This window comes from Carassius carassius, unplaced genomic scaffold, assembly GCF_963082965.1.
Source record: "Carassius carassius unplaced genomic scaffold, fCarCar2.1 SCAFFOLD_57, whole genome shotgun sequence".
NCBI classification, from domain to species: Eukaryota; Metazoa; Chordata; class Actinopteri; order Cypriniformes; family Cyprinidae; genus Carassius; species Carassius carassius.
Window position 1 is genome coordinate 257,170 of NW_026775196.1, and position 14,107 is coordinate 271,276.

Sequence of the window (14,107 nt, forward strand, 5' to 3'; positions counted from 1 at the left end):
TGGCTAAAAGTGGGGATCGTAAAAGTGAGAGATGTTTTATGGGAGGTGAAAGAGGGATTTTTACCACTCCAAGTGATTAAAGATGCAATGGAGGAGGAGAAGGAGGATTTTAATGTCATGGTTTTAAAAAAACAGTATGAAGATGTCAAGAAAGCAATCCCAAGGCAATGGCTAGATGAGATTAAAAAGAAGGGAGAACGAGAAAATAAAATGATGGTGTTTTTAAAATTTAAAGAAAAGAGGGTGGATTTTAATTTGTGTACTGTGAAAATGTTCTATGAGTTTTTTATAAATAGAGTTTTTAAAAAACCTGTTGCCAACCAGATTTGGTTAAGGCATTTTAATGAAATCGAAGAAAAAGGCATTTGGAAGAATAGAACATGGAAATGGTTGGATGTAGATTTAGAATGTTTAGACTATTTTATCAGACAAAATGTGATCTATACAGAAATGAGATTGTGTATAATGCAGAAGGCAACAAATGCTCAATGTAAAGTCTGTAAAAAAGAAGATGAAGGTATTTTACATTTGTTTTTATTATGTGGAAAACTTAACCCATTTTTTAATGAACTGAAAGAAATTGTCAAAGAATTAAGAGAAAATGAAGAGGTTACTGACTGGAAAAGGTTTTTTATGCTGGGAATGACAGAGAACAAAGAAAATAAGAAACTTGTGAATTTGTTTTTAATCTTGGCAAAAAAAGCAATATTGAAAAGGAGAAATGTAGCCAGAAACAGAGATTGTATTTTAAACTTATGGGTGCTTTTTAAACAAATGGTTGAAAGTTATGTAGAAATGTTATACAATTATTTTAAATTGGAAAACCAGATGGCGGATTTTTATAAAATTTTCACAAATGATGTTATATGTATCTTTAAACAAAAGCATTTTTACATGCCAGGAGAAGATGATTAAGATGACATATTGTTATGTAATGTGAATTTTATTCCTTCAGCAACAAACTTCAATGACGATGTTAGTTTGATTATGAGATGAATGAAATTGTATGACTAAGAAAATGTGTTTGTTTTGTAATAACTGAAATCTCCAATAAAAAAAAAAAAAAAAAAAAAAAAAAAAAAAAAGCTATGCCCGATCTCGTCTGATCTCGGAAGCTAAGCAGGTTTGGGCCTGGTTAGTACTTGGATGGGAGACCGCCTGGGAATACCAGGTGCTGTAAGCTTTTGGGTTTTATTCCGAACTTATATAATGAACTGGAGATTAGAGTGTCTGATCTTTAAATAGACCTCTCTTTGCAGCAGCTTTCGCTTACGGCCATACCAACCTGGCTATGCCTGATCTCGTCTGATCTCGGAAGCTAAGCAGGTTTGGGCTTGGTTAGTACTTGGATGGGAGACCGCCTGGGAATACCAGGTGCTGTAAGCTTTTTGGAAAATTTTCATTAGTTATGTAATAATCTTGAAAAAAAAAAAGAGTCAATGCCAGATCTCTGAATCTTAGAATGTTTGGTTCTGGTTATTACTTGGATGGGAGACTGTCTGAGAATAATACCAGGTGCTGTAAGATTTTGGGTTTTCTTCCCTACTTATATATTGAACTGGAGATTAGAGTGGCTGATCTTTAAATAGCCCTCTCTCTGCAGCAGCCTTCGCTTACGGCCATACCTGGCTATGCCTGGTTAGTACTTGGATGGGAAACCGCCTGGGAATACCAGGTGCTGAAAGCTTTTTGGAAATTTTTCAAATTTTTTTACTTTTTGGAATTTTTTCACTAATTGTATAATAATCGTGCAAAAAAAAAAAAAAAAAAAAGAGTCAATGCCCGATGTCTGAATCTTAGCATGTTTGGTTCTGGTTACTACTTGGATGGGAGACCGCCTGGGATTGCCAGGTGCTGTAAGCTTTTGGGTTTTCGTCCCTATTTATATAATGTACTGGAGATTACAGTGGCTGATCTTTAATTAGCCCTCTCTTTGCAGCAGCTTTCGCTTACGGCCATACCAACCTGGCTATGCCCGATCTCGTCTGATCTCGGAAGCTAAGCAGGTTTGGGCCTGGTTAGTACTTGGATGGGAGACCGCCTGGGAATACCAGGTGCTGTAAGCTTTTGGGTTTTATTCCGAACTTATATAATGAACTGGAGATTAGAGTGTCTGATCTTTAAATAGCCCTCTCTCTGCAGCAGCCTTCGCTTACGGCCATACCTGGCTATGCCTGGTTAGTACTTGGATGGGAAACCGCCTGGGAATACCAGGTGCTGAAAGCTTTTTGGAAATTTTTCAAATTTTTTTACTTTTTGGAATTTTTTCACTAATTGTATAATAATCGTGCAAAAAAAAAAAAAAAAAAAAGAGTCAATGCCCGATGTCTGAATCTTAGCATGTTTGGTTCTGGTTACTACTTGGATGGGAGACCGCCTGGGATTGCCAGGTGCTGTAAGCTTTTGGGTTTTCGTCCCTATTTATATAATGTACTGGAGATTACAGTGGCTGATCTTTAATTAGCCCTCTCTTTGCAGCAGCTTTCGCTTACGGCCATACCAACCTGGCTATGCCCGATCTCGTCTGATCTCGGAAGCTAAGCAGGTTTGGGCCTGGTTAGTACTTGGATGGGAGACCGCCTGGGAATACCAGGTGCTGTAAGCTTTTGGGTTTTATTCCGAACTTATATAATGAACTGGAGATTAGAGTGTCTGATCTTTAAATAGCCCTCTCTTTGCAGCAGCTTTCGCTTACGGCCATACCAACCTGGCTATGCCTGATCTCGTCTGATCTCGGAAGCTAAGCAGGTTTGGGCTTGGTTAGTACTTGGATGTGAGACCGCCTGGGAATACCAGGTGCTGTAAGCTTTTTGGAAAATTTTCATTAGTTATGTAATAATCTTGAAAAAAAAAAAAAAAGAGTCAATGCCAGATCTCTGAATCTTAGAATGTTTGGTTCTGGTTATTACTTGGATGGGAGACTGCCTGAGAATAATACCAGGTGCTGTAAGCTTTTGGGTTTTCTTCCCTACTTATATATTGAACTGGAGATTAGAGTGGCTGATCTTTAAATAGCCCTCTCTCTGCAGCAGCCTTCGCTTACGGCCATACCTGGCTATGCCTGGTTAGTACTTGGATGGGAAACCGCCTGGGAATACCAGGTGCTGAAAGCTTTTTGGAAATTTCTCAAATTTTTTTACTTTTTGGAATTTTTTCACTAATTATATAATAATCGTGCAAAAAAAAAAAAAAAAAAAAAAGTCAATGCCCGATGTCTGAATCTTAGCATGTTTGGTTCTGGTTACTACTTGGATGGGAGACCGCCTGGGATTGCCAGGTGCTGTAAGCTTTAGGGTTTTCGTCCCTATTTATATAATGTACTGGAGATTACAGTGGCTGATCTTTAATTAGCCCTCTCTTTGCAGCAGCTTTCGCTTACGGCCATACCAACCTGGCTATGCCCGATCTCGTCTGATCTCGGAAGCTAAGCAGGTTTGGGCCTGGTTAGTACTTGGATGGGAGACCGCCTGGGAATACCAGGTGCTGTAAGCTTTTGGGTTTTATTCCGAACTTATATAATGAACTGGAGATTAGAGTGTCTGATCTTTAAATAGCCCTCTCTTTGCAGCAGCTTTCGCTTACGGCCATACCAACCTGGCTATGCCTGATCTCGTCTGATCTCGGAAGCTAAGCAGGTTTGGGCTTGGTTAGTACTTGGATGGGAGACCGCCTGGGAATACCAGGTGCTGTAAGCTTTTTGGAAAATTTTCATTAGTTATGTAATAATCTTGAAAAAAAAAAAAGAGTCAATGCCAGATCTCTGAATCTTAGAATGTTTGGTTCTGGTTATTACTTGGATGGGAGACTGCCTGAGAATAATACCAGGTGCTGTAAGCTTTTGGGTTTTCTTCCCTACTTATATATTGAACTGGAGATTAGAGTGGCTGATCTTTAAATAGCCCTCTCTCTGCAGCAGCCTTCGCTTACGGCCATACCTGGCTATGCCTGGTTAGTACTTGGATGGGAAACCGCCTGGGAATACCAGGTGCTGAAAGCTTTTTGGAAATTTTTCAAATTTTTTTACTCTTTGGAATTTTTTCACTAATTAAATAATAATCGTGCAAAAAAAAAAAAAAAAACAGAAAAAAAAAAGAGTCAATGCCCGATGTCTGAATCTTAGCGTGTTTGGTTCTGGTTACTACTTGGATGGGAGACCGCCTGGGATTGCCAGGTGCTGTAAGCTTTAGGGTTTTCGTCCCTATTTATATAATGTACTGGAGATTACAGTGGCTGATCTTTAATTAGCCCTCTCTTTGCAGCAGCTTTCGCTTACGGCCATACCAACGTGGCTATGCCCGATCTCGTCTGATCTTGGAAGCTAAGCAGGTTTGGGCCTGGTTAGTACTTGGATGGGAGACCGCCTGGGAATACCAGGTGCTGTAAGCTTTTGGGTTTTATTCCGAACTTATATAATGAACTGGAGATTAGAGTGTCTGATCTTTAAATAGCCCTCTCTTTGCAGCAGCTTTCGCTTACGGCCATACCAACCTGGCTATGCCTGATCTCGTCTAATCTCGGAAGCTAAGCAGGTTTGGGCTTGGTTAGTACTTGGATGGGAGACCGCCTGGGAATACCAGGTGCTGTAAGCTTTTTGGAAAATTTTCATTAGTTATGTAATAATCTTGAAAAAAAAAAAAAAGAGTCAATGCCAGATCTCTGAATCTTAGAATGTTTGGTTCTGGTTATTACTTGGATGGGAGACTGCCTGAGAATAATACCAGGTGCTGTAAGCTTTTGGGTTTTCTTCCCTACTTATATATTGAACTGGAGATTAGAGTGTCTGATCTTTAAATAGCCCTCTCTCTGCAGCAGCCTTCGCTTACGGCCATACCTGGCTATGCCTGGTTAGTACTTGGATGGGAAACCGCCTGGGAATACCAGGTGCTGAAAGCTTTTTGGAAATTTTTCACATTTTTTTACTTTTTGGAATTTTTTCACTAATTATATAATAATCGTGCAAAAAAAAAAAAAAAAAAAAAGAGTCAATGCCCGATGTCTGAATCTTAGCATGTTTGGTTCTGGTTACTACTTGGATGGGAGACCGCCTGGGATTGCCAGGTGCTGTAAGCTTTTGGGTTTTCGTCCCTATTTATATAATGTACTGGAGATTACAGTGGCTGATCTTTAATTAGCCCTCTCTTTGCAGCAGCTTTCGCTTACGGCCATGCCAACCTGGCTATGCCCGATCTCGTCTGATCTCGGAAGCTAAGCAGGTTTGGGCCTGGTTAGTACTTGGATGGGAGACCGCCTGGGTATACCAGGTGCTGTAAGCTTTTGGGTTTTATTCCGAACTTATATAATGAACTGGAGATTAGAGTGTCTGATCTTTAAATAGCCCTCTCTTTGCAGCAGCTTTCGCTTACGGCCATACCAACCTGGCTATGCCTGATCTCGTCTGATCTCGGAAGCTAAGCAGGTTTGGGCTTGGTTAGTACTTGGATGGGAGACCGCCTGGGAATACCAGGTGCTGTAAGCTTTTTGGAAAATTTTCATTAGTTATGTAATAATCTTGAAAAAAAAAAAGAGTCAATGCCAGATCTCTGAATCTTAGAATGTTTGGTTCTGGTTATTACTTGGATGGGAGACTGCCTGAGAATAATACCAGGTGCTGTAAGCTTTTGGGTTTTCTTCCCTACTTATATATTGAACTGGAGATTAGAGTGTCTGATCTTTAAATAGCCCTCTCTCTGCAGCAGCCTTCGCTTACGGCCATACCTGGCTATGCCTGGTTAGTACTTGGATGGGAGACCGCCTCGGAATACCAGGTGCTGTAAGCTTTTGGGTTTTATTCCGAACTTATATAATGAACTGGAGATTAGAGTGTCTGATCTTTAAATAGCCCTCTCTTTGCAGCAGCTTTCGCTTACGGCCATACCAACCTGGCTATGCCCGATCTCGTCTGATCTCGGAAGCTAAGCAGGTTTGGGCCTGGTTAGTACTTGGATGGGAGACCGCCTGGGAATACCAGGTGCTGTAAGCTTTTGGGTTTTATTCCGAACTTATATAATGAACTGGAGATTAGAGTGTCTGATCTTTAAATAGCCCTCTCTTTGCAGCAGCTTTCGCTTACGGCCATACCAACCTGGCTATGCCTGATCTCGTCTGATCTCGGAAGCTAAGCAGGTTTGGGCTTGGTTAGTACTTGGATGGGAGACCGCCTGGGAATACCAGGTGCTGTAAGCTTTTTGGAAAATTTTCATTAGTTATGTAATAATCTTGAAAAAAAAAAAAGAGTCAATGCCAGATCTCTGAATCTTAGAATGTTTGGTTCTGGTTATTACTTGGATGGGAGACTGCCTGAGAATAATACCAGGTGCTGTAAGCTTTTGGGTTTTCTTCCCTACTTATATATTGAACTGGAGATTAGAGTGGCTGATCTTAAAATAGCCCTCTCTCTGCAGCAGCCTTCGCTTACGGCCATACCTGGCTATGCCTGTTTAGTACTTGGATGGGAAACCGCCTGGGAATACCAGGTGCTGAAAGCTTTTTGGAAATTTTTCAAATTTTTTTACTTTTTGGAATTTTTTCACTAATTATATAATAATCGTGCAAAAAAAAAAAAAAAAAAAAAAAGAGTCAATGCCCGATGTCTGAATCTTAGCATGTTTGGTTCTGGTTACTACTTGGATGGGAGACCGCCTGGGATTGCCAGGTGCTGTAAGCTTTAGGGTTTTCGTCCCTATTTATATAATGTACTGGAGATTACAGTGGCTGATCTTTAATTAGCCCTCTCTTTGCAGCAGCTTTCGCTTACGGCCATACCAACCTGTCTATGGCCGATCTCGTCTGATCTCGGAAGCTAAGCAGGTTTGGGCCTGGTTAGTACTTGGATGGGAGACCGCCTGGGAATACCAGGTGCTGTAAGCTTTTGGGTTTTATTCCGAACTTATATAATGAACTGGAGATTAGAGTGTCTGATCTTTAAATAGCCCTCTCTTTGCAGCAGCTTTCGCTTACGGCCATACCAACCTGGCTATGCCTGATCTCGTCTGATCTCGGAAGCTAAGCAGGTTTGGGCTTGGTTAGTACTTGGATGTGAGACCGCCTGGGAATACCAGGTGCTGTAAGCTTTTTGGAAAATTTTCATTAGTTATGTAATAATCTTGAAAAAAAAAAAAGAGTCAATGCCAGATCTCTGAATCTTAGAATGTTTGGTTCTGGTTATTACTTGGATGGGAGACTGCCTGAGAATAATACCAGGTGCTGTAAGCTTTTGGGTTTTCTTCCCTACTTATATATTGAACTGGAGATTAGAGTGGCTGATCTTTAAATAGCCCTCTCTCTGCAGCAGCCTTCGCTTACGGCCATACCTGGCTATGCCTGGTTAGTACTTGGATGGGAAACCGCCTGGGAATACCAGGTGCTGAAAGCTTTTTGGAAATTTTTCAAATTTTTTTACTCTTTGGAATTTTTTCACTAATTATATAATAATCGTGCAAAAAAAAAAACAAAAACAAAAAAAAAAGAGTCAATGCCCGATGTCTGAATCTTAGCATGTTTGGTTCTGGTTACTACTTGGATGGGAGACCGCCTGGGATTGCCAGGTGCTGTAAGCTTTAGGGTTTTCGTCCCTATTTATATAATGTACTGGAGATTACAGTGGCTGATCTTTAATTAGCCCTCTCTTTGCAGCAGCTTTCGCTTACGGCCATACCAACGTGGCTATGCCCGATCTCGTCTGATCTCGGAAGCTAAGCAGGTTTGGGCCTGGTTAGTACTTGGATGGGAGACCGCCTGGGAATACCAGGTGCTGTAAGCTTTTGGGTTTTATTCCGAACTTATATAATGAACTGGAGATTAGAGTGTCTGATCTTTAAATAGCCCTCTCTTTGCAGCAGCTTTCGCTTACGGCCATACCAACCTGGCTATGCCTGATCTCGTCTAATCTCGGAAGCTAAGCAGGTTTGGGCTTGGTTAGTACTTGGATGGGAGACCGCCTGGGAATACCAGGTGCTGTAAGCTTTTTGGAAAATTTTCATTAGTTATGTAATAATCTTGAAAAAAAAAAAAAAGAGTCAATGCCAGATCTCTGAATCTTAGAATGTTTGGTTCTGGTTATTACTTGGATGGGAGACTGCCTGAGAATAATACCAGGTGCTGTAAGCTTTTGGGTTTTCTTCCCTACTTATATATTGAACTGGAGATTAGAGTGTCTGATCTTTAAATAGCCCTCTCTCTGCAGCAGCCTTCGCTTACGGCCATACCTGGCTATGCCTGGTTAGTACTTGGATGGGAAACCGCCTGGGAATACCAGGTGCTGAAAGCTTTTTGGAAATTTTTCACATTTTTTTACTTTTTGGAATTTTTTCACTAATTATATAATAATCGTGCAAAAAAAAAAAAAAAAAAAAAGAGTCAATGCCCGATGTCTGAATCTTAGCATGTTTGGTTCTGGTTACTACTTGGATGGGAGACCGCCTGGGATTGCCAGGTGCTGTAAGCTTTTGGGTTTTCGTCCCTATTTATATAATGTACTGGAGATTACAGTGGCTGATCTTTAATTAGCCCTCTCTTTGCAGCAGCTTTCGCTTACGGCCATGCCAACCTGGCTATGCCCGATCTCGTCTGATCTCGGAAGCTAAGCAGGTTTGGGCCTGGTTAGTACTTGGATGGGAGACCGCCTGGGAATACCAGGTGCTGTAAGCTTTTGGGTTTTATTCCGAACTTATATAATGAACTGGAGATTAGGGTGTCTGATCTTTAAATAGCCCTCTCTTTGCAGCAGCTTTCGCTTACGGCCATACCAACCTGGCTATGCCTGATCTCGTCTGATCTCGGAAGCTAAGCAGGTTTGGGCTTGGTTAGTACTTGGATGGGAGACCGCCTGGGAATACCAGGTGCTGTAAGCTTTTTGGAAAATTTTCATTAGTTATGTAATAATCTTGAAAAAAAAAAAGAGTCAATGCCAGATCTCTGAATCTTAGAATGTTTGGTTCTGGTTATTACTTGGATGGGAGACTGTCTGAGAATAATACCAGGTGCTGTAAGCTTTTGGGTTTTCTTCCCTACTTATATATTGAACTGGAGATTAGAGTGGCTGATCTTTAAATAGCCCTCTCTCTGCAGCAGCCTTCGCTTACGGCCATACCTGGCTATGCCTGGTTAGTACTTGGATGGGAAACCGCCTAGGAATACCAGGTGCTGAAAGCTTTTTGGAAATTTTTCAAATTTTTTTACTTTTTGGAATTTTTTCACTAATTGTATAATAATCGTGCAAAAAAAAAAAAAAAAAAAAAGAGTCAATGCCCGATGTCTGAATCTTAGCATGTTTGGTTCTGGTTACTACTTGGATGGGAGACCGCCTGGGATTGCCAGGTGCTGTAAGCCTTTGGGTTTTCGTCCCTATTTATATAATGTACTGGAGATTACAGTGGCTGATCTTTAATTAGCCCTCTCTTTGCAGCAGCTTTCGCTTACGGCCATACCAACCTGGCTATGCCCGATCTCGTCTGATCTCGGAAGCTAAGCAGGTTTGGGCCTGGTTAGTACTTGGATGGGAGACCGCCTGGGAATACCAGGTGCTGTAAGCTTTTGGGTTTTATTCCGAACTTATATAATGAACTGGAGATTAGAGTGTCTGATCTTTAAATAGCCCTCTCTTTGCAGCAGCTTTCGCTTACGGCCATACCAACCTGGCTATGCCTGATCTCGTCTGATCTCGGAAGCTAAGCAGGTTTGGGCTTGGTTAGTACTTGGATGTGAGACCGCCTGGGAATACCAGGTGCTGTAAGCTTTTTGGAAAATTTTCATTAGTTATGTAATAATCTTGAAAAAAAAAAAAAAGAGTCAATGCCAGATCTCTGAATCTTAGAATGTTTGGTTCTGGTTATTACTTGGATGGGAGACTGCCTGAGAATAATACCAGGTGCTGTAAGCTTTTGGGTTTTCTTCCCTACTTATATATTGAACTGGAGATTAGAGTGGCTGATCTTTAAATAGCCCTCTCTCTGCAGCAGCCTTCGCTTACGGCCATACCTGGCTATGCCTGGTTAGTACTTGGATGGGAAACCGCCTGGGAATACCAGGTGCTGAAAGCTTTTTGGAAATTTTTCACATTTTTTTACTTTTTGGAATTTTTTCACTAATTATATAATAATCGTGCAAAAAAAAAAAAAAAAAAAAAGAGTCAATGCCCGATGTCTGAATCTTAGCATGTTTGGTTCTGGTTACTACTTGGATGGGAGACCGCCTGGGATTGCCAGGTGCTGTAAGCTTTTGGGTTTTCGTCCCTATTTATATAATGTACTGGAGATTACAGTGGCTGATCTTTAATTAGCCCTCTCTTTGCAGCAGCTTTCGCTTACGGCCATGCCAACCTGGCTATGCCCGATCTCGTCTGATCTCGGAAGCTAAGCAGGTTTGGGCCTGGTTAGTACTTGGATGGGAGACCGCCTGGGAATACCAGGTGCTGTAAGCTTTTGGGTTTTATTCCGAACTTATATAATGAACTGGAGATTAGGGTGTCTGATCTTTAAATAGCCCTCTCTTTGCAGCAGCTTTCGCTTACGGCCATACCAACCTGGCTATGCCTGATCTCGTCTGATCTCGGAAGCTAAGCAGGTTTGGGCTTGGTTAGTACTTGGATGGGAGACCGCCTGGGAATACCAGGTGCTGTAAGCTTTTTGGAAAATTTTCATTAGTTATGTAATAATCTTGAAAAAAAAAAAGAGTCAATGCCAGATCTCTGAATCTTAGAATGTTTGGTTCTGGTTATTACTTGGATGGGAGACTGTCTGAGAATAATACCAGGTGCTGTAAGCTTTTGGGTTTTCTTCCCTACTTATATATTGAACTGGAGATTAGAGTGGCTGATCTTTAAATAGCCCTCTCTCTGCAGCAGCCTTCGCTTACGGCCATACCTGGCTATGCCTGGTTAGTACTTGGATGGGAAACCGCCTGGGAATACCAGGTGCTGAAAGCTTTTTGGAAATTTTTCAAATTTTTTTACTTTTTGGAATTTTTTCACTAATTGTATAATAATCGTGCAAAAAAAAAAAAAAAAAAAAAGAGTCAATGCCCGATGTCTGAATCTTAGCATGTTTGGTTCTGGTTACTACTTGGATGGGAGACCGCCTGGGATTGCCAGGTGCTGTAAGCTTTTGGGTTTTCGTCCCTATTTATATAATGTACTGGAGATTACAGTGGCTGATCTTTAATTAGCCCTCTCTTTGCAGCAGCTTTCGCTTACGGCCATACCAACCTGGCTATGCCCGATCTCGTCTGATCTCGGAAGCTAAGCAGGTTTGGGCCTGGTTAGTACTTGGATGGGAGACCGCCTGGGAATACCAGGTGCTGTAAGCTTTTGGGTTTTATTCCGAACTTATATAATGAACTGGAGATTAGAGTGTCTGATCTTTAAATAGCCCTCTCTTTGCAGCAGCTTTCGCTTACGGCCATACCAACCTGGCTATGCCTGATCTCGTCTGATCTCGGAAGCTAAGCAGGTTTGGGCTTGGTTAGTACTTGGATGTGAGACCGCCTGGGAATACCAGGTGCTGTAAGCTTTTTGGAAAATTTTCATTAGTTATGTAATAATCTTGAAAAAAAAAAAAGAGTCAATGCCAGATCTCTGAATCTTAGAATGTTTGGTTCTGGTTATTACTTGGATGGGAGACTGCCTGAGAATAATACCAGGTTCTGTAAGCTTTTGGGTTTTCTTCCCTACTTATATATTGAACTGGAGATTAGAGTGGCTGATCTTAAAATAGCCCTCTCTCTGCAGCAGCCTTCGCTTACGGCCATACCTGGCTATGCCTGTTTAGTACTTGGATGGGAAACCGCCTGGGAATACCAGGTGCTGAAAGCTTTTTGGAAATTTTTCAAATTTTTTTACTTTTTGGAATTTTTTCACTAATTATATAATAATCGTGCAAAAAAAAAAAAAAAAAAAAAAAGAGTCAATGCCCGATGTCTGAATCTTAGCATGTTTGGTTCTGGTTACTACTTGGATGGGAGACCGCCTGGGATTGCCAGGTGCTGTAAGCTTTAGGGTTTTCGTCCCTATTTATATAATGTACTGGAGATTACAGTGGCTGATCTTTAATTAGCCCTCTCTTTGCAGCAGCTTTCGCTTACGGCCATACCAACCTGGCTATGCCCGATCTCGTCTGATCTCGGAAGCTAAGCAGGTTTGGGCCTGGTTAGTACTTGGATGGGAGACCGCCTGGGAATACCAGGTGCTGTAAGCTTTTGGTTTTTATTCCGAATTTATATAATGAACTGGAGATTAGAGTGTCTGATCTTTAAATAGCCCTCTCTTTGCAGCAGCTTTCGCTTACGGCCATACCAACCTGGCTATGCCTGATCTCGTCTGATCTCGGAAGCTAAGCAGGTTTGGGCTTGGTTAGTACTTGGATGTGAGACCGCCTGGGAATACCAGGTGCTGTAAGCTTTTTGGAAAATTTTCATTAGTTATGTAATAATCTTGAAAAAAAAAAAAAAGAGTCAATGCCAGATCTCTGAATCTTAGAATGTTTGGTTCTGGTTATTACTTGGATGGGAGACTGCCTGAGAATAATACCAGGTGCTGTAAGCTTTTGGGTTTTCTTCCCTACTTATATATTGAACTGGAGATTAGAGTGGCTGATCTTTAAATAGCCCTCTCTCTGCAGCAGCCTTCGCTTACGGCCATACCTGGCTATGCCTGGTTAGTACTTGGATGGGAAACCGCCTGGGAATACCAGGTGCTGAAAGCTTTTTGGAAATTTTTCAAATTTTTTTACTTTTTGGAATTTTTTCACTAATTATATAATAATCGTGCAAAAAAAAAAAAAAAAAAAAAAAAAAAAGAGTCAATGCCCGATGTCTGAATCTTAGCATGTTTGGTTCTGGTTACTACTTGGATGGGAGACCGCCTGGGATTGCCAGGTGCTGTAAGCTTTAGGGTTTTCGTCCCTATTTATATAATGTACTGGAGATTACAGTGGCTGATCTTTAATTAGCCCTCTCTTTGCAGCAGCTTTCGCTTACGGCCATACCAACCTGGCTATGCCCGATCTCGTCTGATCTCGGAAGCTAAGCAGGTTTGGGCCTGGTTAGTACTTGGATGGGAGACCGCCTGGGAATACCAGGTGCTGTAAGCTTTTGGGTTTTATTCCGAACTTATATAATGAACTGGAGATTAGAGTGTCTGATCTTTAAATAGCCCTCTCTTTGCAGCAGCTTTCGCTTACGGCCATACCAACCTGGCTATGCCTGATCTCGTCTGATCTCGGAAGCTAAGCAGGTTTGGGCTTGGTTAGTACTTGGATGTGAGACCGCCTGGGAATACCAGGTGCTGTAAGCTTTTTGGAAAATTTTCATTAGTTATGTAATAATCTTGAAAAAAAAAAAAGAGTCAATGCCAGATGTCTGAATCTTAGCATGTTTGGTTCTGGTTACTACTTGGATGGGAGACCGCCTGGGATTGCCAGGTGCTGTAAGCTTTAGGGTTTTCGTCCCTATTTATATAATGTACTGGAGATTACAGTGGCTGATCTTTAATTAGCCCTCTCTTTGCAGCAGCTTTCGCTTACGGCCATACCAACCTGGCTATGCCCGATCTCGTCTGATCTCGGAAGCTAAGCAGGTTTGGGCCTGGTTAGTACTTGGATGGGAGACCGCCTGGGAATACCAGGTGCTGTAAGCTTTTGGGTTTTATTCCGAACTTATATAATGAACTGGAGATTAGAGTGTCTGATCTTTAAATAGCCCTCTCTTTGCAGCAGCTTTCGCTTACGGCCATACCAACCTGGCTATGCCTGATCTCGTCTGATCTCGGAAGCTAAGCAGGTTTGGGCTTGGTTAGTACTTGGATGGGAGACCGCCTGGGAATACCAGGTGCTGTAAGCTTTTTGGAAAATTTTCATTAGTTATGTAATAATCTTGAAAAAAAAAAAAAGAGTCAATGCCAGATCTCTGAATCTTAGAATGTTTGGTTCTGGTTATTACTTGGATGGGAGACTGCCTGAGAATAATACCAGGTGCTGTAAGCTTTTGGGTTTTCTTCCCTACTTATATATTGAACTGGAGATTAGAGTGGCTGATCTTTAAATAGCCCTCTCTCTGCAGCAGCCTTCGCTTACGGCCATACCTGGCTATGCCTGGTTAGTACTTGGATGGGAAACCG

The 14,107-nt window shown here is 41.6% G+C and overlaps 30 non-coding genes across 30 annotated transcripts; all 30 read left to right on the top strand.

Moving 5' to 3' along the window:
- The first annotated feature begins 1,267 nt into the window (after positions 1-1,267).
- On the top strand, positions 1,268-1,386 carry LOC132138038 (5S ribosomal RNA). The gene has a single exon (XR_009432349.1). It is a non-coding gene; the product is annotated as a 5S ribosomal RNA (ribosomal RNA).
- Positions 1,387-1,947: 561 nt separating this feature from the next.
- LOC132137587 (5S ribosomal RNA) lies at positions 1,948-2,066 on the top strand. The gene has a single exon (XR_009431913.1). It is a non-coding gene; the product is annotated as a 5S ribosomal RNA (ribosomal RNA).
- Positions 2,067-2,486: 420 nt separating this feature from the next.
- Positions 2,487-2,605, top strand: LOC132137599 (5S ribosomal RNA). Its single transcript, XR_009431924.1, has one exon. It is a non-coding gene; the product is annotated as a 5S ribosomal RNA (ribosomal RNA).
- An 84-nt stretch (positions 2,606-2,689) lies between these two features.
- On the top strand, positions 2,690-2,808 carry LOC132138723 (5S ribosomal RNA). Its single transcript, XR_009433005.1, has one exon. It is a non-coding gene; the product is annotated as a 5S ribosomal RNA (ribosomal RNA).
- Positions 2,809-3,373: 565 nt separating this feature from the next.
- Positions 3,374-3,492, top strand: LOC132137610 (5S ribosomal RNA). Its single transcript, XR_009431935.1, has one exon. It is a non-coding gene; the product is annotated as a 5S ribosomal RNA (ribosomal RNA).
- An 84-nt stretch (positions 3,493-3,576) lies between these two features.
- Positions 3,577-3,695, top strand: LOC132138039 (5S ribosomal RNA). Its single transcript, XR_009432350.1, has one exon. It is a non-coding gene; the product is annotated as a 5S ribosomal RNA (ribosomal RNA).
- A 572-nt stretch (positions 3,696-4,267) lies between these two features.
- LOC132138578 (5S ribosomal RNA) lies at positions 4,268-4,386 on the top strand. Its single transcript, XR_009432865.1, has one exon. It is a non-coding gene; the product is annotated as a 5S ribosomal RNA (ribosomal RNA).
- Positions 4,387-4,470: 84 nt separating this feature from the next.
- Positions 4,471-4,589, top strand: LOC132138693 (5S ribosomal RNA). The gene has a single exon (XR_009432977.1). It is a non-coding gene; the product is annotated as a 5S ribosomal RNA (ribosomal RNA).
- A 565-nt stretch (positions 4,590-5,154) lies between these two features.
- Positions 5,155-5,273, top strand: LOC132138501 (5S ribosomal RNA). The gene has a single exon (XR_009432791.1). It is a non-coding gene; the product is annotated as a 5S ribosomal RNA (ribosomal RNA).
- Positions 5,274-5,357: 84 nt separating this feature from the next.
- On the top strand, positions 5,358-5,476 carry LOC132138041 (5S ribosomal RNA). Its single transcript, XR_009432352.1, has one exon. It is a non-coding gene; the product is annotated as a 5S ribosomal RNA (ribosomal RNA).
- A 385-nt stretch (positions 5,477-5,861) lies between these two features.
- On the top strand, positions 5,862-5,980 carry LOC132137622 (5S ribosomal RNA). Its single transcript, XR_009431947.1, has one exon. It is a non-coding gene; the product is annotated as a 5S ribosomal RNA (ribosomal RNA).
- An 84-nt stretch (positions 5,981-6,064) lies between these two features.
- Positions 6,065-6,183, top strand: LOC132138042 (5S ribosomal RNA). Its single transcript, XR_009432353.1, has one exon. It is a non-coding gene; the product is annotated as a 5S ribosomal RNA (ribosomal RNA).
- A 565-nt stretch (positions 6,184-6,748) lies between these two features.
- LOC132138375 (5S ribosomal RNA) lies at positions 6,749-6,867 on the top strand. The gene has a single exon (XR_009432670.1). It is a non-coding gene; the product is annotated as a 5S ribosomal RNA (ribosomal RNA).
- Positions 6,868-6,951: 84 nt separating this feature from the next.
- LOC132138724 (5S ribosomal RNA) lies at positions 6,952-7,070 on the top strand. Its single transcript, XR_009433006.1, has one exon. It is a non-coding gene; the product is annotated as a 5S ribosomal RNA (ribosomal RNA).
- Positions 7,071-7,640: 570 nt separating this feature from the next.
- Positions 7,641-7,759, top strand: LOC132138004 (5S ribosomal RNA). The gene has a single exon (XR_009432318.1). It is a non-coding gene; the product is annotated as a 5S ribosomal RNA (ribosomal RNA).
- An 84-nt stretch (positions 7,760-7,843) lies between these two features.
- On the top strand, positions 7,844-7,962 carry LOC132138694 (5S ribosomal RNA). The gene has a single exon (XR_009432978.1). It is a non-coding gene; the product is annotated as a 5S ribosomal RNA (ribosomal RNA).
- Positions 7,963-8,527: 565 nt separating this feature from the next.
- LOC132137799 (5S ribosomal RNA) lies at positions 8,528-8,646 on the top strand. Its single transcript, XR_009432120.1, has one exon. It is a non-coding gene; the product is annotated as a 5S ribosomal RNA (ribosomal RNA).
- An 84-nt stretch (positions 8,647-8,730) lies between these two features.
- On the top strand, positions 8,731-8,849 carry LOC132138043 (5S ribosomal RNA). The gene has a single exon (XR_009432354.1). It is a non-coding gene; the product is annotated as a 5S ribosomal RNA (ribosomal RNA).
- A 562-nt stretch (positions 8,850-9,411) lies between these two features.
- Positions 9,412-9,530, top strand: LOC132137633 (5S ribosomal RNA). Its single transcript, XR_009431958.1, has one exon. It is a non-coding gene; the product is annotated as a 5S ribosomal RNA (ribosomal RNA).
- Positions 9,531-9,614: 84 nt separating this feature from the next.
- Positions 9,615-9,733, top strand: LOC132138725 (5S ribosomal RNA). Its single transcript, XR_009433007.1, has one exon. It is a non-coding gene; the product is annotated as a 5S ribosomal RNA (ribosomal RNA).
- Positions 9,734-10,298: 565 nt separating this feature from the next.
- LOC132137800 (5S ribosomal RNA) lies at positions 10,299-10,417 on the top strand. The gene has a single exon (XR_009432121.1). It is a non-coding gene; the product is annotated as a 5S ribosomal RNA (ribosomal RNA).
- Positions 10,418-10,501: 84 nt separating this feature from the next.
- LOC132138044 (5S ribosomal RNA) lies at positions 10,502-10,620 on the top strand. Its single transcript, XR_009432355.1, has one exon. It is a non-coding gene; the product is annotated as a 5S ribosomal RNA (ribosomal RNA).
- A 562-nt stretch (positions 10,621-11,182) lies between these two features.
- On the top strand, positions 11,183-11,301 carry LOC132137644 (5S ribosomal RNA). The gene has a single exon (XR_009431969.1). It is a non-coding gene; the product is annotated as a 5S ribosomal RNA (ribosomal RNA).
- Positions 11,302-11,385: 84 nt separating this feature from the next.
- Positions 11,386-11,504, top strand: LOC132138727 (5S ribosomal RNA). The gene has a single exon (XR_009433009.1). It is a non-coding gene; the product is annotated as a 5S ribosomal RNA (ribosomal RNA).
- Positions 11,505-12,069: 565 nt separating this feature from the next.
- On the top strand, positions 12,070-12,188 carry LOC132137655 (5S ribosomal RNA). The gene has a single exon (XR_009431982.1). It is a non-coding gene; the product is annotated as a 5S ribosomal RNA (ribosomal RNA).
- Positions 12,189-12,272: 84 nt separating this feature from the next.
- LOC132138728 (5S ribosomal RNA) lies at positions 12,273-12,391 on the top strand. The gene has a single exon (XR_009433010.1). It is a non-coding gene; the product is annotated as a 5S ribosomal RNA (ribosomal RNA).
- A 572-nt stretch (positions 12,392-12,963) lies between these two features.
- On the top strand, positions 12,964-13,082 carry LOC132137667 (5S ribosomal RNA). The gene has a single exon (XR_009431994.1). It is a non-coding gene; the product is annotated as a 5S ribosomal RNA (ribosomal RNA).
- An 84-nt stretch (positions 13,083-13,166) lies between these two features.
- LOC132138729 (5S ribosomal RNA) lies at positions 13,167-13,285 on the top strand. The gene has a single exon (XR_009433011.1). It is a non-coding gene; the product is annotated as a 5S ribosomal RNA (ribosomal RNA).
- A 223-nt stretch (positions 13,286-13,508) lies between these two features.
- LOC132137679 (5S ribosomal RNA) lies at positions 13,509-13,627 on the top strand. Its single transcript, XR_009432006.1, has one exon. It is a non-coding gene; the product is annotated as a 5S ribosomal RNA (ribosomal RNA).
- Positions 13,628-13,711: 84 nt separating this feature from the next.
- On the top strand, positions 13,712-13,830 carry LOC132138045 (5S ribosomal RNA). Its single transcript, XR_009432356.1, has one exon. It is a non-coding gene; the product is annotated as a 5S ribosomal RNA (ribosomal RNA).
- The last annotated feature ends 277 nt before the right edge of the window (positions 13,831-14,107 follow it).